We start from the raw sequence: 16,482 nt of genomic DNA, 5'->3' as shown, positions 1-16,482 counted from the left end.
CATTGTCAGTGAGAGAGGAAGCATTGCCAGGAGGTCAGCAAATGGGAAGATTTTTGTTGATGTAAGAAATAGGAGAGGAACTGAATAGGTACTTTGAAAACAGTAGAATACCAGAACTTTGAGCATACCAAGTGAGGGTAGTGGCTATCACTAAGGACAAGGTGCTGTGATACTGAAAGGTTCTGACATCTGGACCAGATGGACTACACCTTTGAATTCTGAAGGAGATAGCTGAGGAGATTGAGATATTGGTGGTGATCCTTCAGAAATCAATGCAGCCAAAGAAAGTTATAGCAGATTGGAAAATGGCTAATGTAATACCCCTGTTTAAGGAGGCAGTCAGGCAGAAGTCAGGGAACTTATAGAACAATTAGCCTGACCTCAGTTATTGCTAAGCTTTTAGAATCTTTTAAAGATGAGGTTGCAGAGTACTTGGAAGCGCATGATATAATAGGGCTGAATTAGCATGGCCTCATCAAGAGGAGGTAATGCCTAACAAATCTGTTAGAATTCTTTGAAGTGGTAACGAATAAGTTAGACAAAGGAGAGCCAGTGGACATGATCTGTTTGGATTTCTAGAAGGTCCCTGACATGGTGCCACACACGAGGCTGCTAAATAAGAGGAAAACCCACGGTGTTAGTGGCAAGGCACTGGCATGGATAGAGGAACAAAAACAGAAGTTGCTGGAAAAGCTCTGGCAGCATCTGTGAAGAAAAAAATCAGAGTAAACGTTTCAGGTCCAGAGACCCTTCCACAAAACAGATGCTACTAGACCTGCTGAGCTTTCCAGCGAGTTCTATTTTTGTTCCTAATTTACAGCATCCGACATGGATAGAGATTGGCTGACTGGCAGAAAACACAGAAAGGGACTTCGGAGTGTTAGTTCATGGTTTTCTTAAGGTTAACATGCACAGTCAGTCACCAGTTAGGAAGGCAATTGCAATGTTAGCTTTCAGTTTGAGAAAGCTAAAATACAAGAGCAGGGATATACTGCTAAGACTGCATAAGGGTCTGGTACCTAAGGTAGAATGTGCTGGCATTGCAGGGAGTCTGGCGGAAGTCTGCAAGAAAGCCCCCGAGAATGTTGTCATATTGAGGAGCAATTGAGGTCTCTAGGTCTATACCTAGAAGGATGAGGAGAGGGAATCTAATTGAAATTTACAGAATACTGAGAGGTCTGGATAGAGTGGATGTGGAGAAGATATTTTCATTAGTTGGAGAGACTGGGACTCAGGGCTCAGTCTCAGAGTAAAGAACTGACCCTTTAGAACTGAGATGAGAAGGAATTTCTTCAGCCAGATAGTGGTTGAAACCCAATGGAACCCATTGTGACAGAGGGCTGTGGAGACCAAGCAATTGAGTGCATTTGAGACAGAGATAGATAGGTTCTTGATTAGTAAGGAAATCAAGGGTAAAAAGAAGAAGGCAGGAAAATGGGGTTGAGAAATATATCAGCCATGATTGAATGGTGGAGCAGAATTGATGGGTTGAGTGGCCTAATTCTGCTCCTGCATCTTATGGTCTTATTATGGTTGCATGGTAATTTATGTAAATACTCTGTTTCTTCAGCCTTGAAACACAGTAGTCTCGTGGTTATACCACTTGGCTGGGAGGTATGTAGTAACATCCCAGCATTGTGATTGCACCCTTCCTATTCCTGAGCTCTACCCATACCTTGCTGCAAGCTCTCTCCAGGGTGTCCTCCCTCAATACAGCTGTGACATCCTCCCTAGCCTGTCATGCAACTACCCCACCTCTTTTGCTTCTTCCTCTGACTTATGTAAACATCAACAACTCAGAATGTTAAACTATCAATCTTGTCCCTCTTTCAACTATTCAATTAGTCCAGGCTCTAAATTCATCCTTCTTACCTGTTATGGCTCTTGCTTTGAAGCAAATACAGTCTAAGCCCCCAGTTCCACTGAGCTCAGCAATCTAACCCTGACTGCTCTTCCTCTTAGCTATATTTGCCTTAGACTAAAGTTCTTCCCCAGTCTCTATACTTACTGACCTGCTGCTCTGGTCCCCACCACTCCTGCCACACTAGTTTAAACCCGCCCAAGTGGCACTATCAAACCTCCCTGCTGGGATACTGGTGGCCTCCAGTTTGGGTGCAACCTGATTTTCTTGTACAGGTCTCACCTTCCCTGGCAGAGATCCCAATGATTCACATACCTGAAGCCTTCCACCTTACATAAGCTCTTTAGCCAGGTGTTTAATGTGCTCTGTCTCCTCGGGTAGCAACAGAACATAGAACATAGAACTGTACCACAAAGTATAGGCCCTTTGGCCCATGATGTTGTGCTGACCTATTATCCTACTAAGATCAAAGTACCCTGCATTCCCTACATTTTACTGTCCTCCATGTGCCGATCCAAGAGTTGGTCAAAAGTCTCTAAAGTACCTGACTCCACTAGCACTGCCAGCAGCACATTCCACATGCCCACCACTCTCTATGTAAAGCACCTACCTCTGACATCTCCCCTAGGCCTTCATCCAATCACCTTAAAATTATGCCTCCTCATAATAGTCATTTCCGCCCTGGGAAAAAGTCTCTGACTATCCACCCTATCTATGTCTCTCACCATCTTGTACACTTGTACACCTCTATCAGGCCACCTCTCATCCTTCTTTGCTCCAATGAAAAATGTCCTAGCTCCCTCAACCTTTCCTGGCATTGCAGGACCTTGTCACTCTTCCTACCTATATCATTTGCGCCAATATAGACAACGACTTCTGCCTGTTTGCCCTCCTGATTCAGGATACTCTGTACCCATTCAAAGGCATCCATGACCCTGGCATCAGGGAGGCAACATACCATCCTGGAATGTCACTCGTGACCACAGAAACACCTATCTGTGCCCCTGACTATTGAATCTCCAATTGGCACTGGTCTAATTTGCTTTGTCCCTCCTTTCTGTACAGCAGGGCTAGCCATGGTGCCACTGCTCTGGTTGCTGCTGCTGTTATCACCTGAGCACATCAATATCCAAATGGAATACTAGTTGGTTGATGGTGGGGTAGCGGGGACCAGTTTCAGGGGTCTCCTACACTGACTGCCTGCCCCATCTAGCAGTCGCCCATTGATCATTCTGTACTTTGGATGTGACCACATTTCTATAACTTCTACCTATGACGCTCTCTGCTGTTTGTGTCTCCAGCTGCTGCCCAAGTCTATCCGTTTGATCAGTGAGCAGCTGAAGCTGTCACTTCATGAATTGTAGGGGCACCTGATGTAGACCTTTGACAAGTAAGTCAAAAAGGTCTTGGCACCTTAAATATAATAGACTTTGATTAATTATGTATATGATCAATGTAGTGCTTGTCCATTGACCTCCGTCTTTCAAAGATAAGTGACTATCAAGTTGACCAATGCTAAGTGAAAGTTCACATGCTCCACAGTACCTTATCCAATGTGTAAAGTCCTCTTCTAAATTCAAATATATTGAGAATTTGATCTTAAACGGATCATCTAGACACTGTATTTGAGTATTACAATAGGAATCCAGTGATTTTTTTTCACATGTTTAAAAAAATCATAGCTGCCAGACCTCTCTGATTGAAACTCCATTGAGAGTCTATAGAATTGGATTAGATCACTGGGCATCTGGTCAGGCAACTTCAAAGAGCTTACAGTTTGAATCCTTTCAGGGCTGCTTATTCTTCTCTATAATTTAGTCATTATAATTTAGCTTATGAGGTGTTTTATGTAGATGTGGAGAGATTGAAAGTTTTAGAAGAAAATTATTTCTGTTTCAAAGTGTTTTGTATGACTACTTATTTTAACAGATTAATAAGCATTTGAGTGTTTTTCAAGAGGCTTTCAACAGCTAAGACTTTAATTGACAAGTTTATGAGCCTCTGAGCAGGCGTTTATCCAAAAACAGATTTAATTGCTTTTCTGAAAATATGAATTGTGACCATTTCAGTGCCATTGGATGGTTCATGAAATCTGTACATAGTGGGCGCTGGATGAGTTGACATGTAATATGCATAGGAACACAGAACAGAGGTGTAGGGAGTCTGGGAAACTCAGCTCTGGTGACAAAACTTTCAGATGAACAGGCTGACCATCAAAATTGAAGGCTGCAATGTCAGGAAATGGCTTCCCAAACCTAAGGGGAAAACCCTGTCCTTGAATCTGTTTGTCCCCTTGGCAGATAATGAGTGTCTCCAGCATTCTCTGCTTTGTTTTGCATTTCTAGCAACTGTACATTATTATTTTTTGTTAATGATTAGTGTTATGTTGTCAATAAGGACACTCATCCGATCACTTTTTGAGAGAATCCTACACCTCCCCTGTGACATCTGGCCTCAATACATGGCCTTCTGTGCTGCCTTGTAAATTTTGTCTAAAATGGAAATTGATCAAGAGGGAAATGATTTCACGAAGATTCCAAACAAAATCTAGAGGCTGAGGTGAAAATGCAGCTTCTCTGTTTGCAGGGTCTTAGTGGCAACAACTCATCAATCACTAGTCAGGAGGAAAGACAGAAAGATAATAGGAAAAGTGAACAAGAGACAAAGCAGAGACACAAGAGACGAGAGAATGAGAAATGCACATGCATTTATGCCTAATCATTCCATGCACGTCCACAGGCTGAATGGAACCAGTTCATCCACTCGTGGGTCACTGCTCATTATACATTATAATGATGTTGTGAAACATTGAACACTTCTTTGCATTTTACAGTCAGGGAAGCAGGAGACAGTGACCCCTCCAACAGTTCTGTTTGCTTGTCAGCTCCCCCTCCTTCTGAAGTGTTCACAACATTACATTAACTCCCAGACACCTATCATTTGTCTATTTTTCAAATGGAACTATTTTATTATTTTATTTTTAAATTAGTCCAAAACTAATGCTGTTTACTTATTGCTACCTTTTTCTAATGTCCAACTCTGTCACCTCACCGTCCCGTACCCAAACCACAAACGCATGATCTGGGACAAGATGTAAAAGTGGCACTGCCACACACTAGTTGTGTCTTCACAGTTGTCTGTGAACCAAAAGTTTGTATAGGCTCAAATCCAGCTCCCTTTTAGCTGTCGTGCATTTCAATCTAAAAATAACCAGCAGCACAGCTTTACACTTTAAACAAGATCAAATGTTCGCTTATTACACAATGACTGCTGAAAGTTCCGTGAAGTAAAAGGTGGAAAACATATTTGCTAAAATACAGACACAGAAGATTTAAAGTAAGAACGAAAATAAGATCACTCCCCACATTTGTTGCACATCTAGCATGCTTCAGGATTTATTTGGATTGAAACTTGAAGTCTGTTTCAAAGCTGCAATGGTTTTGGTAGTCGAGTGGTTAGAAATTTCTTTTGTAAGTGGACTCAGTAAGAACAGTGGCTTCAGAGAGCGACTGCAGGCCCCTTTTCCTCACCGGTTCTGCCAGCATGGCATTTTTTATATTACCTGGATTCCTTTTCAGCAGAACAAGGAGAACCTTCCTATGTAATTCCTGGTAACAGAGAGGAAACTTAACTCTCACATGCTGTTCCCAATTAGTTTTGAATCATAGAATCTCTAGTGATTGTAATGAGGTCAACCAGGTGGACCTCATAGAATATGAGTTCCCTGGTTGGGGCTATTAACCCGGTCCAATCAGGGAACCCTGGCTGACAGATAAAAACATTAGTGTCAGAGGTTCTGTTCATTCTGAGAGCCAACTGTGAGGAAGCTGGTGCACTGTCAAGTACGATGCATATTTAAATAAAGGTAGACTTGATGATGAGATACAAACCTCTGGAATTATTTCAGAATACAGTGTGGAAAGAGGCCACTTGGCCCTTCAGATCTGCACCAACCCTCTGAACAACATCCTACTCAGACCCAGCCCCCTCCGCGATCCTAGCATCCTCGCATTTACTATGGCCAATCCACCTAACCTGCACATCTTGGACTGTGGGAGGAAACTGGGGTACCCAGTGGAAACTCACATGGTTTAGCTGAAGGTGGGGGCTGGAGCTATCTTCTCCCACAATCTGGGCACAAAACGATTGTTCAGAAGCAGATTATTGTACACTTTAAAATTTTGAAATGGCTGCCATCCCAAATTATCACGTCATGCTTCACATGAGGTATTTGGTTAGCCCAATTCTGGAGCTTGGGGCTATCCATTGTCATTTAGCTGAAGTGATTAACTTTTTGACTGTCTCGATCATTAATTTGAATGGCTCTCATTCTTTCAGGTTTATGGTTAGAAAGGAATGTTATCTTGCTTGTCATTCCTTTATCGAACCAGGAGTCAGTCTGTCTTTCATGGCTTTATTTACAAAATATATAAAATAACACACATTTCTGACAGGAGTCATATTTTTGCTTCCAAAATGTATTTTTAAAATTCCAGTCTCTACCATTGTTAAAACTAGTTGTCTGATCATTATAGTCCTCCTATTTGTCAGATATTGTTGTTTGTAAATTGGCTACATTACATGACTACACCTTAAAAAAAACTTCATCAGAAGCAAACAGTAAATAGTAAACAGTAAACAGTCAATAAAGGGAATTGATTTGCTTTCACAATAATCTTGAAATTGGATAAACATAGCAAACAGCACATCGCTGGAAAAGGGCACTTGCAAAATTCATTTCTTAAACTTGGAATATACCTCTGCATTGGAAATGAGACAGTGTATGAAAGGCCAGATTCATGGGAACAATTCATTGGGAAGGGAAAGGGAGGGTAGTTCTATGGGCAGGAAATGTTGCAGAGGTAGGGAGAGGTGAGGCCATGGTGGTATTGAAGCACAAGGGAATTTTAATTGGTGATTTTAGGTGTGGAGTGCCTACCTCAGGAAGGACAATGGAAGACAGGTAGGGAGAAGATCTGGTTTTAAATCCTACCTTTGAGAGGAAAAAGAAGCCGAATGGATGGAATCTTCCCAACCCCATGTATGGGAGGCTAGAGAGCCAGATTCAGTGTAAAATCTGAAGATGGTGCATCAGATCAGCTCCCTGACACATTTTCACTTCCATGTACAGAGGCTGTGCTGCAGTGGGAAGGTAGCAACCCCATCTCTGGGCAAGAAGCTCTGGCTCCTGTCAAAACTTGTTGGCCACCAAAGGTATGTTCATGACATAGTTCAATGACCAGCTAACAAGGCTGTAAATCCCCCCACTATTTCCCAAACGGAAAGAAAGGTATATATGTGAAGGTATGCTGCAAAAATGTCCAACTGATCTTACACAAAGCAAATTGATCAGGCAGTAGCAGGAAGTCAATAAAGGTCATCCTACAGGACAAAGTCTGAACTGATCAAATTCACCGAAGACTGTATATCACACAAACTCGCATATGGGCCAATAGTTTCTTTATTCGGACCTGAAAATTCCGTTTCACTTCAACTTACTTTGGAAAGGGAAAGTATCTCAAACATTTGAACGTTATGTAAAAGAAGTTGTTTCAAACTGCTACAATACAGTGGCAAGTCAAGCAGTATATTGCACTAACAGGATGTTACCATTAGTTCAAAAAGACATCGTCACATACATAGGTGTGCATTGCCTGAATTTTGATGTTGGTGTCATGACAAATATATACGTAGAGATGTGAGGCTGGAAAAGCACAGCAGGTCAGACAGCATCCAAAGATCAGTAAAGTCAATGTTTCCGGCCGAAACCCTTCGTTGACTTTCCTGTGCTTTTCCAGCCTCACACCTATAGCCTCTGGCTTCCAGCATCTGTAATCCTTATTATCTCCGAGTATATACATAGTATGTTCTAACGGTTGGCTGATCAAATCAAACAATATGTTCTTCTGGCTGGCTCTTATAGATAGCATATGGGTGGAATTTAACCAGCCAACTTGCAAAACCCTAAAGGAAATATCGGCTGTTACATGTGTTTTTGTAATTGAGTATCCTTTGCTGAATAATCCTGAGTGTGTTCATAGCTAACAACCAGCTTAAAATGGTCAGTTGAGTTCATAACACAGCTTATTAATGCTTGTAAAAGCAACATCCATTCATACTTAGGAACCCATCACTGGAAACAAAAGGAAAACATTCAAGCCCTGCACATCTTGAATTACCCAGTAGCTTAGGGAGCCCATAAATATTCAATCAATCAGAGTTGACCTGCCAAAAGATCAGCACCACTTTCTCCTGTAGGTTAAATGGTTGTGGTCTTTTGAAATTTGACATTCTTGCATTGTTCCTGGTGAATGCAAGATGAAACATGGATCATGACTCTCCTTTACAGCAATACTTTTGAAGTATTCTCATCGTCATAACACAGGAAAAGTAGCAGCTAATTTGTGTTCTGTAAAACTCTGACAAACCGCAAAGTAAGAATGACCTATTTCTTGTGATGTTTTTTGAGAGCAAATATTAGACAGGACACCAGGGATAACTCCCTTCTTCCTCCTCGAAACAGTGCTGTGCAATGTTCTAAACCCACCTGAGCAAGAAGATTGGGCTGTAGTCGAACATATCATCCAAATAAATGGCACCTCTAACATCAGATCAAGAGTAGGATGTTCACTGATAATGGTACAATGTTCAGCACTGTTCACAACTCCTTAGTGATTAGTGGGAGTCTGTCTGTGTTCATTTGCAACAAACACTAAACAAGTGACAAGAAACAAATAACGAAAGTGCTCACCGATCACTATCTTTAAAAATAAAAAATATTAACCATCCTAATATTCAACAGAATTAGCATCATTGAATTTACCACTATGTCTGTAATTTGCCCATCAATGCACACAATATCCTGACCTGGAGCTATACTGTTATTCCATAAGACCATAAGATACAGGAGCACCAATAGGCCATTCAGCTCATCGAGTCTTCTCTACCTTTCGATCACGATTGATCATGTTTCTCAACCCCATTCTCTTGCCTTCTCCCCATAAATCTTGATCCCCTTACTCATCAAGAACCTATCTACCTCTGTCTTAAATACACTCAACGTCTTGGCCACCATAACCCACGCATCAGTAAGTTCCACAGAGTTGATACCCTCTTGCTGAAGAAATTCCTCCTCCTCTCAATTCTAACAGGCTGTCCTTCACCCTGAGGCTGTGCTACTGGGTCCTATTCCTTACTGCATCAAAATCCTTGATCTCCCTAAGAGCATTGGGGGTGCACCTACAGCAGACGGACTGCAGCCAGCCACCACCTTCGCAAGAGTAATTATGAGTAAAAAGATGCTGGTCTGGTCAGATCCACGGTAAGATAATCCAACAAAGATCCTAATAATACCCCCTAAACCTGAGACCTGGTTTGACCTTTAGACACTGCTTCTTCCTACATCACAGGCCTGTACCCTCTATGACTTTACCTTTTCCACAATAAAAGCAAAAAAGTCAATACAGCAAGAAGCAAAAAGTAAAATTTAAAAATGCTTTAAGACTTATAAACAGAGGTAAAGGCATAAATTTGTTATGAGAAAGATCCCATGTGAGTTTAAATAAATCAAGCCTGGTGCTGAAAAGGAGGGCGAGAGAGATTAGCAGCCTCAATGTTAGCCTCGCACATAGAGACAGTGACAAGAATTCCAAAATTGCAGCTGCTCTTGCCATATTGGCTAGCTGGAGTGTTATCATCACTTGAAGAGTGAGACAAGGAGCAAAATAAAAATCCATAACAGAAAAAAAAACACACATCACTATTTTAAAATACAAGATCAGGTTCTGCCGTAGAATTTTATCTGCCCGAAAGACTTAACAAAGAACTCCACTAAGGGCCAATCCATGAGAAGCAATGAGATAGCTACTGCATCCCAAAACAAGTCCAGCTCATCCCTGCCTCCCTAACTTGTCCTTCCTCCCACCTATCCCCTCCTCCCACCGCAAGCCCCACCCCCATCTCCTACCTACTAACCTCATCCCGCCCCCTTGACCTGTCCGTCCTCCCTGGACTGACCTATCTCCTCCCTAACTCCCCACCTACGCTCACCTTTGCTGGCTCCATATCCGCCTCTTTGACCTGTCTTGTCTCCTCTTTGACCTGTCTTCTCCTCTATCCATCTTCGATCCGCCTCCCCCCTCTCCCTATTTATTTCAGAACCCTCTTCCACTCCCCCATTTCTGAAGAAGGGTCTAGGCCCGAAACGTCAGCCTTCCTGCTCCTCTGATGCTGCTTGGCCTGCTGTGTTTATCCAGCTCCACACCTTGTTATCTCAGATTCTCCAGCATCTGCAGTTCCTACTATCTAATGAGAAGCAACGTTTGGTTAGCTATTTGATGTTGCATGGGGATAGATGACAGATTTGCAGCATTGTGGAAATTCCATTCCCCTCTAACTGTCGACACCCCCACCCCACACCCAGGTTCTGAGGTTTGCCTGACTATAATTGAAGCTAAATCACTATCAAGAATGAGTGCACAGACAGGGAGTGGGAATTTCCAGCTGTCACTGTCTATGGGCACTCAAAAGAATCTAAGCATGTCCTTTGTATAATCTTTTGCACAGCAACATCCTGAATTTATGGAAAATCCTGGTATCCATTCATTTGATCTTAAGAATAGTAACATTGTTAAATTTTTCAATTTCTGTGATCATTTTGTTTATTAATCTTTCTTATTAAGGTGTTGGGGTTGACAGCCACGCATAATGTTTACTTAAGTATTAGACCGGAATGAAGCGAAACCTGTTTCTGCCTTTATGTAATGGAAACTTCAGCATTACAGTGTTTTCTGGCAGAAGTCAAGACGGGTTAGCATGTCGCACAAAAAGCTATTTCAGGTTCAGAAAAGGACCTTTATTATCATTATTTAACTCCATTTATGCCTCCTGACAGATCGGATTACCAGATAAACAATTGAAATGTGGTTGTTATGAAGGGCCATTTGGAGTAATTACACATTTCCTGTTTGATTTTCAGTGTACAATGCAGCTCACAAACACACGAGATAACTGGCACCGTGCAAGTATACGAGAAGAGGATTTGACCATGAAGATTGATCAACATCGACATTCCCACATTTGTTGGATAGAAATCTGGTTTGGGAAGCATTGATCACCTCTTTACTATGCTTGGCATATCTCTCCTGATAACCGAATGCACCTACTTAAACAGAGCAGATACTCAGCAGGGCACTGCTCAGCCTTACAAAGGTCAATCCCTAACAACTGTAATTCTTTTTATTCATGAAATAAGAATATCACTGACAATAAAGACCCAGCATTTATTGTCAATCCCTCATTGTCATAGCATGGAAACAGACCCTTCAGTCCAACTAGTCCATGCCAACCAAGTTTCCCAAACTGAACTAGACCCATTTGCCTGCATTTAGCCGATATCCCTTTCCTATTAATGTCCAAATGTCTTTTAAATGTTGCAACTGTACCTGCATCTACCACTTCCTCTTGCAGCTCACTCCACCCTCTGCATTAAAATGTTGGCCCTTGGGTCCCATTTAAATGTTTCTCCTCTCACCTTAGAATTATGCCCTTTAGTTTTGAACTTTCCAAGCCTGATGAAAAGACCTTTGCTATTCATCTTATCTAAGTCCCTCATGATTTTATAAACTTCTATAAGGTCGCTCTTTAACTTCATACGCTCCAGTGAAAAAAGTCCCAGCTTGCCCAGCCTATCCCCTTAACTCAAACCATTCAGTCCCTGCAACATCCTGGTAAATCTTTTCCGCACCCTTTCTAATTCAATCATATCCTTCCTATAGCAGTTAATCAACATTGTTGCTTAATATTGCCTACATCAATTTATTTATAACACTGGTTAAGAAAAAACGATAATAAATTAATGAATAATTTTAGTTGAACAGGACGCCTGTGCTTCTAAACCACATATCTGTATTTTCTTTGCATTCTACTATTCTCCTCTCCTCTCTTGAAAGTGCATGTCCAGGTTTATATCCACATCCCTCACCAGTCAGATTGTAGCAAACTTCATCAAATCTCTTTTGGTGATGTGGCTGAACAAACGAATAAAACTCTTGCAGATGGTTGTCCTTGTGAGGGTGGCATTGAACTATTGCAGTCCATGAGTTTGAGGTAAATCCTGAATGCTGCACAGAAGGAAGTTTAAGGAATTTGACCCAGTGATAATGAAGCATTAGCGATAAGTTTCCATGTCAGGATGGTGTGTGATTCGGACGGTAACTGACAGGGTGTGGTGTTTCCATGTGTCTATTGCCCTTGACGTTCTAGGTGGTAGCATTCACAGGTTCAGAAGGTACTACCTGTGAAGTCTTAATGAGTCACTGCAGTGAATATTATAGTGTACATTTCTGCCAATGTTCGTAATACCATAATAAGACACAGGAGCAGAAACAGGTCTTTTGGCCTATCAAGTCCGTTCCACCATTTAAAGAGACTGTGGCTGATCTGATCATCCTCAACTACACTTTCTTGCCTACCCCTCACTGATTAAAAATCTCTGTATCTCAACCTTGAATATACTCAAATGATCCAACGTCCACAGCCTCGGTGGTAAAGAATTGCACGGGTTTACTACCCTCTGAGAGAAGGAATTCCACTTCACCTCTGTCCCAATAGGGTCACGGTTGATCCAACATTCCTAATGTTCGACCCCAGATAGCTTCTACAGTTAGACTCAAAAGTTCAAAAAGAAGGAGAGGACCAAGAGGAGGCCAATCGGCCTCTGCAAGTCTGTAGTTCCACTCAACGTGATCTGTGGCCAAACTCCATGGACTTGCTTTTGCTCCATATCCCTTTATATATTCAGCAAAAAATCATTTTTAATCCCAGCTTTTAAATGAATGACTGGTCTAACACCAACTGCTGTTCACGGAAGAGAATTCCAAATTCTAACCACCCTTTTGTGTGTCAAAGTGTTTCTCAATCTCAGCCCTTGTGTAAATTTTTAAACTCTACCCCCAGTCCCAGGGACACCTTCAGAAATGCTCTATCGACCCTATTGTTTCTTCTTAATCTCTTGAAAGAAATTTGATTAAAATGCATCTTCATCTCCTGAGTTTTAGGGGATAGAATCTTAGTTGGTGTTATCATTCCTGGTAGTTTAACCTTGCAGTCCCAGTAACGTTCTGACGAATTCACAACACACTTCCTCCAAGGTCCTGTATCTTCATGCTGAGATGTGATATCTAGAATCCACTCATGATGTCTCTGGCTGTGGTCCAACCAGGGCTTTAGGTCTCTAAGCCTTGGAGGGAGTCAATGGTTCAGTGACGAATGGAACGCTGATGAAGTGAACGGCTTTTCCAGATAGTGTTGAGCTTCTTGAATGTCTTTGAAGCCGCACTCATCCAGAGAAATGGGAAGTATTCAATCACAATCCTCAGGCCTTGTAAATGGTGGAGTTGAGAAATCCAGAAGTGAGCCATTCGTCATTGAATTCTCAGCTTCTGATCTGTTCTTATGACCAAAAAAAGTGTCCAGTTAAGATTCTGGTCAGTGGTAACCGCAAGATATTGTTGAAGGTGGGGAATTCAGTTATGCAGTTGAATGTCCACTGAAGATAATTAGATCTGTCTTGTTAGAAATGGTCATATCAAGGGAAATTGTTCTGGTTAAAATCTCATCTGGAATATAAAAGCAAGCTCCATTATAATGCATTGTTTTAGGATGAATAAAGCCTGTTTTCTTTTCCTCAGTTACTTAAACTTAACAATAGCCTTCAAAAAGGGTATCAGATAAATACTTGATCAGATAAATACTTGATCAGATAAAATTGCCAGGATATCGGTAAAGGAACAGGGGATGAGACCAACTGAATTGTTCTTTGTGACAGCTGTATTCAGCTGAGCTGTACTAAGATTTTGTGAAATATCCTGGGATTTTACTAGTTTTACTTTTATTGAAAAAGAAATGGAAAAGTTGAAACTAGGAAAATCTGGATAACTTCTGCGTCTTAAATCTATTTTCATTTGGAAACTAATTCAGACTCAGAAAAAAAATGGTTTTAAAGGGCACAGTTCAGATACCTTTCAACTAAGAATGATTTACAGAGTTCACAAATGTCACTTCGACAAGGTTTCAGTTAACCCTTAGATGACTTATAACCAGAAGTCCAATTGATAACTCTTTTGGGGTGGGTTTCTGGCCTAGTGGCAAGGGAGGGCTTTGGGGAAATCAGGATCCAATTCCACTGGCTGTTTGGCACCATTTGAACTGAAAGGAGCCAGGGTATGATATATGGCCCAGCAACTGCTTGGAAGCATTTGCTGACTACCCGAGCCAGGAAATGCCCCTCAGCCCCAATGTCCACTGACAGCAAGTGTACACAGTCATTGCCAGACCTGAGACTCACAACCAAACGGTAAGTTGAAAATTGATCGCTCGGATCAACTGGTGGCGTTGGCTAACCTTCTTTTCAAAGCTGGCAGTCATTGCTTAGAGTTGCCAAACCTCCCAGATTGGCCAGGAACCTCTGGGAATTGGAGACTACTTTCCCAGGTACTACAGCAGACACTCCAGGAGCAAACTCATAGGAGGAGGCATTTTTAAAAAATCAGAGGTCAAAAGGAAAGTATAAGGCTGTTTAACTGATGGTCAAGGATTATCTAGCTGGAGAAGAAGAGTCTGTTAGTTTTCTAGTTGTTATGGAAAGCAGTAGGGTGAGGAATTGATCATGGAGGATGGCAAAACAAGAGTGTAATGACCAGGGTTAAGGACAGGACCCATGACTGTCCCAAGTTGGTAACATTATCCTTCGCCCAACATACATTTGTACTCTTACTGTATTAGCTGGACAGTTCCAACCGATTAGTGAGGTCCTCTTCTGTAAAAGCAGCAGTGTTAAAAAATCAATACCAACTTTGATTTAACAGCATCTTTAACATTGAGAACATAGCAATGTGCTTCAAATAGGAATAAGAACTGAAAAGGGAGAAAAAAATTAAAAGAACGGGATACTGTGTGAGGTAGCTAAAGGTGAGCTTTTGGAATGGAGACCTTGTTGGAGGAGTTACAGAGAAGATTCCAAAGCATAGGTCCTGCATGGCTGAAAGCATGGGCACAAGTTCAGGTGGATTTAGGAAGGTCTGTAGCATAGGCAATATACCATCATCAAGAGGGCCAAAGCAATTGAAAATGTTAAACCTAATTGATCATTTCTATTTAGAGGTGTGGTGGAACTAAGATGGACCACATGATGGGGATCAATAAGGACAATGGTGATGAGGGAAAGGAACATAGTGTGGGTTAAGATTCAGGCAGTGGAGGTTTGAGTAAAGTGAGGTTAGCAGATGATGGTGGTTTGGAGGAGACTGGTTGAGTCTGGAGGTGACCAAGGCATGGATTTTTGTGGGTAGTTTTCAGAGGTACAAATCAACAGTCTTTGTCATGAAGAGAGTTTGAAATTCAAAGCTCAGATTAGTTTTGAATATAGTGGTGAGTTCAGAGATAGCTGAATTCAGCCAAGTGAAATATTTGGCAACAGTAAAAGTTTATGCAAGGATCAATATCCCCAAGGTATAACCAGGGAAACACAAGACTGGATATCAGACCTGTGACTAAAGAGAATCCATACAATGTGGAAATAGGACCTTCAGCCCAACAGGACCACATGGACTCTCATAGCATCCCTATCAGGATCATCCCTCTATAACCCACCTAATCTACACATTCCTGAACACTACAGGCAATTTAGCACCACCTGGCCTGCACATCTTTACACGGTCAGAGGAAACCAGAGCACCCAGAGGAAACTGACAAAGACACGGGGAGAATATGCAAACTCCACACAGGCAGTCACCCAAGGGTGGAATCAAACCCTAGTCCCTGGCACTGTAAGGCAGCATTGCTAACCACTGAGCCACCATGAAATGCTGTGAAGGGGGTGAGATGAAGTGGTGTAGTGGTAGATGTCATCAGCTGACATGTATGTGACAACCTCATGTCTGTAAAAGTGCCACTGTGTCATTGAGGAAGGAAACTGAGGCAAAGAAGGGAGCTGGACGTTTGTGACTTTCAAGAAAGAGATGGATAGAGCTCTTAAAGATAGTGGAATCAGGGGTTATGGGGATAAGGCAAGAATAGGATACTGATTGTGGATGATCAGCCATGATCATAATGAATGATGGTGCTGGCTCGAAGGACCGAATGGCCTACTCCTGCACCTATTGTCTTCTGTCTATTGACTTTGATCACTGATATTCCATGAGCCCCGAAGTCCTCACAGTGCAAAAAGAATTATGTGCCAATATCTCAGCTGTTTAATTGTCTCCAACTTTGACCCTCTTGCATTGAACAAGTCCATTGTGAGTAGAAAGTACTCTGGGATATCTCTACATTGGGGAAACGAGGTGTAGACTTGGTGACTGCTTCGTAGAACATCTATGTTCTGCGCTCAAAGAAGACGCTGAACTACCTGTTGCCTGCCACTTCAATGCACCACCCTGTTCCCTGGCCAATATGTCTGTCTCTGGCTTGCTACAGTGTTCCAGTGAAGCCCAACGCAAGTTGGAGGAACATCACCTCATTTTCTGCTTGGGGACTCTACTGCCCTCAGGACTCAATACTGAGTTCAATAATTTTAGGGCCTAAACTCTCCCATGTCCCAGGCCCCCAACCAATACACCAGG

Source organism: Stegostoma tigrinum, chromosome 21 (assembly GCF_030684315.1).
Source record: "Stegostoma tigrinum isolate sSteTig4 chromosome 21, sSteTig4.hap1, whole genome shotgun sequence".
In the NCBI taxonomy this organism is placed as follows: Eukaryota; Metazoa; Chordata; class Chondrichthyes; order Orectolobiformes; family Stegostomatidae; genus Stegostoma; species Stegostoma tigrinum.
Note: the sequence above shows the minus strand (reverse complement) of the source record.